Source organism: Portunus trituberculatus, chromosome 11, assembly GCF_017591435.1.
Source record: "Portunus trituberculatus isolate SZX2019 chromosome 11, ASM1759143v1, whole genome shotgun sequence".
Taxonomy (NCBI): Eukaryota; Metazoa; Arthropoda; class Malacostraca; order Decapoda; family Portunidae; genus Portunus; species Portunus trituberculatus.
The window spans coordinates 169,688-173,248 of NC_059265.1; the positions used below are offsets into that span (position 1 = coordinate 169,688).

A 3,561-nucleotide genomic window follows, 5' to 3' on the forward strand; every position below is an offset into this window, starting at 1 on the left:
GAGGAGGAGGAGGAGGAGGAGGAGAGGAGAGAGAGAGAGAGAGAGAGAGAGAGAGAGAGAGAGAGAGAGAGAGAGAGAGAGAGAGAGAGAGAGAGAGAGAGAGAGAGAGAGAGAGAATTGAAATAGCAAAAACTTTATGAAATGACAATATTTATTATTTTACCTTTTCTTTTTCTCTCTTTTCTTCTTCTCCTCTTTTCATATTCCTCCACCTCTTCCTTCTTCTTCTTCTTCTTCTTCTTCCTGTTCCTGTTCCTGATCCTCTTCTTCCTCCTCCTCCTCTTCTTGCCTTGGTCCGTCTTTCTCCATATTCTTAACACAATCTGAAATAAATAAAACTGGATTAGAGAGAGAGAGAGAGAGAGAGAGAGAGAGAGAGAGAGAGAGAGAGAGAGAGAGAGAGAGAGAGAGAGAGAGACCTTAGTGTTTCAGTGTGAGGCCATAAATTCAGAGTGTTATTGAAGCAGTGGGTAAGTAAGTGAAGTGCTTGACAGTGACACATAGAGAATAAGTGAATAAGTGAAGTGATAATACAAGATACATAGTGACACAAGTGATACACTGCAGGAGTAATTATCACTACATCAATAAGAACACTAGCAGTCAAATAGTTGGTGGGCTTTGAGATAGGAGATACCCATAATGCCTTCTGATTGACTCTCATTGTCCTTAGAATCCTGTAATTCATCTAATAGAGCCAGCTCACCCTCAGAATCCCTCAAGGGTGACAATGACAACACCATTACACCACACTGGTCAGTAACACACTGCCCGCCGGCCACCACCCCTCCCCTCAGGCCACACGGTCCCTCCCCCCAAGCCACCATACCCAGTGTCCCTGAAAACAGTTAGTCACTTTGTCACTGAACCATAAAAAACACACAAAGCGAGTAGATGAAGCACTGATGGAGCGATGGCGTGGGCATGTACTTCATCACTGCAATAGCCAAAATTTTAAAATACCTTGAAACACCCTTAAAACACCCTAATATAGCCTTAAAACAGCCAAAAACCATCTTAAACACCCTAAAACACCCTCAAATATCCTTTAAACAACCCTAAAAAGCACTAAAACAGCCTTAACCGATTACCGCCCAGTGGATCATGTTTGGTGATCTGTCTTTGATGGCCTGTATCTTAAACATGCTGAGCAAATTGAGTTTAGAAAAGTGTTCTTACAGTAAGCAGAAGTGGGAGGACCTATTTATAGCAACGACATTCAAATCTCCCCAGTGGTCACGTCATTAGGATTGAATTTTCGTGAATTTTTTGTTCATGTTCAGTAAAAAATGGTGATGAAGTGTATGTCATATTTCTTGATCCTTTTCACTATACAAGCACAACACTTTCTACATGACATGTCAGTTGAATTATCTGCCCTATCACACCATCTACCGAATTGCAAGTTCACTACAATTAGAGGTGACAAATATGGTCCACTGGGCGGAACCGTTATCAGTCACCCAGTGTGAGATTCACAGCAGCACAGCAGCACAGTTGCCTGTAGACGTACTGTATACATCCTCCTGATTCTCTGATATTGTGAATGAATACTTTACAGAGCATATACTTACTAGCTTGAAAAGTTATTTTGCTCAACAGCTGCGAAATATGTCTAATGCTCCTGTGAAATGCCTCAGTGTGCAAGAAGCTACACACTTGTTATGTAGTGAGGAGTTCAACGTTGATCATGATGCAGAAGTAATAATAGACTTGGTGAACATTCCTCCTGATGATGATCTAAGTGATGAGGATGAAGTTGATGATGATAATACACTTATACCAATGGTAAAAGATGTCCCTGGTGCCATTGAAATTCATACCACACAAACCTGGCCAAGGAATGAAGAAAAAACGACGTCTGGACTGTGTTGATACACCAGTGTGGAGTAAGAAGGTTAGCGTTAGTTATTTGTTTAGTATTATGTCATGTTTTGTGTTAATAAAGTAATATGATGATGATTAACGTGTATTCACCAGATTCTTTATGTCATGTTTACTCAGGTATTTGTCTGTGGCCAGAATTACTCAAACACTAATTCATTGATTTTTCATCATTACTGTTGGAGTTTTAACTTGGAAATGCATGTAATGCTAAATATTTACTAAAGTGCTGTTTCTACTTCCAGGCACATGATACCACGGTACTCAAGTGGGGTGAGATGTCAAACCAAACCGAAAAGCTGAAGGCCAAACTGCACCAACAACTTGACGGTCACACACCAGTTGACATCTTTGAGGATATTTCACCGACGACATCTTTGCGCTCATAAAGCGAGAAACAATCCGTTATGCACACACAGTGAAAAATGATCCCCTGTTTAGCTTGGAAGACCATGAACCAAAAGCCTTCATTGGCTTCCTGATCTATTCTGGGTACGTCACTCTTCCTAGCGAACCACTTTACTGGTCTGATGCTGATGATGTGGCTCAAAATACTGTCAAACAATTAAGCTCTATCCAGGAACAAGTACTTGAAGATAAAAGCGTACCTACATGTACAAGACAACAACAGTCGCCCACAAGATTGCACAGACAAGGCTTTCAAAGTCCGGCCCCTGATTGATATGCTAAATTCTTCATTCCAGCAGTATGGTGTGTTCCATAAGACTTTATCTGTTGATGAAATGATGGTGAGATACTATGGTCATGATGGCCTCAAGCAATTGATCAGGGGGAAGCCCATCCATCAGGTTTGGGTACAAGCTGAGGTCGCTTTGTGGTGATGAGGGTTATTGCTACAAATTTGACCTGTACTGTTGAAGTGTGACGTCGCACTGTGCATGGAGTGTTTTGCAAATTTCCACACACGTACATGAATATGAGGTCGAATGTTCATAGCAACAAATACAGTAATGTATATTTTGTGGATGAATAGCAGCAGTGCAGCAGAAAGTGATATAAAAGAGAAATATGTGTATGCCAAGTATTAGGACTCATTTTTGCTCATGTACAATTTATGAATAAAAAGGTACAAATTTGAAACATTACAATTAGCCCAATTTGTAACTAGAAAAATACGCAGATGCTAAGTATACTACGAAAAAAGTAAAGAAACCTGGATTTTTTCCTTTACTAAGGTAAGTATATGCAATGGGGCCGAGACGCTAACTGATCCGCCTGCTGGATCATTTATGTCACCCTCTGCAACTCACTTAGGCTTTGACTTAAGTTATCATGATTTTTCCTTCAGCATGTCTTGGTTAGGTTACAAACACACAGCTTGCCAAAAAGTACTACAATCTCAACACGGGAAATAGGTCTGGGTGTTAATGGGTTAAACACCCTTAAAGCAACCTTAAACGCCTTAAACACCCTAAAATAGCCTTAAAACACTCTAAAACAGCATTACATATCCTGAAACAGCCTTAAAACACTCTAAAACAGCATTACATTCAAACAGCCTTAAAACAACCTCAAAGTCTTCAAACAGCCTTAAACAACCCAAAACAGCCTTCAATACTCACAGTTGGCTAGGTGTGTCCCAGCTGGTGCAGTTGCCATGTTCCATCCCTACATAGAGCCACTTCCTTTAGTACGGCCGGTGATCCTGTAGGGAGG

The 3,561-nt window shown here is 40.7% G+C and overlaps 1 long non-coding RNA gene across 4 annotated transcripts in view; it reads right to left on the reverse strand.

Annotated features, from left to right (window-relative positions):
* Positions 1 to 260: 260 nt before the first annotated feature.
* The window catches only part of LOC123502251, a 21,036-nt gene continuing 17,735 nt past the window's right edge, over positions 261 to 3,561 (reverse strand). For all 4 annotated transcript variants that reach the window (XR_006673837.1, XR_006673834.1, XR_006673835.1 and 1 more), the window contains exons 3-4: positions 3,468 to 3,550; positions 261 to 323 (exon numbers count right to left, since the gene is read on the reverse strand). This is a non-coding gene — a long non-coding RNA (uncharacterized LOC123502251). The remainder of the gene's footprint in view (positions 324 to 3,467; positions 3,551 to 3,561) is intronic.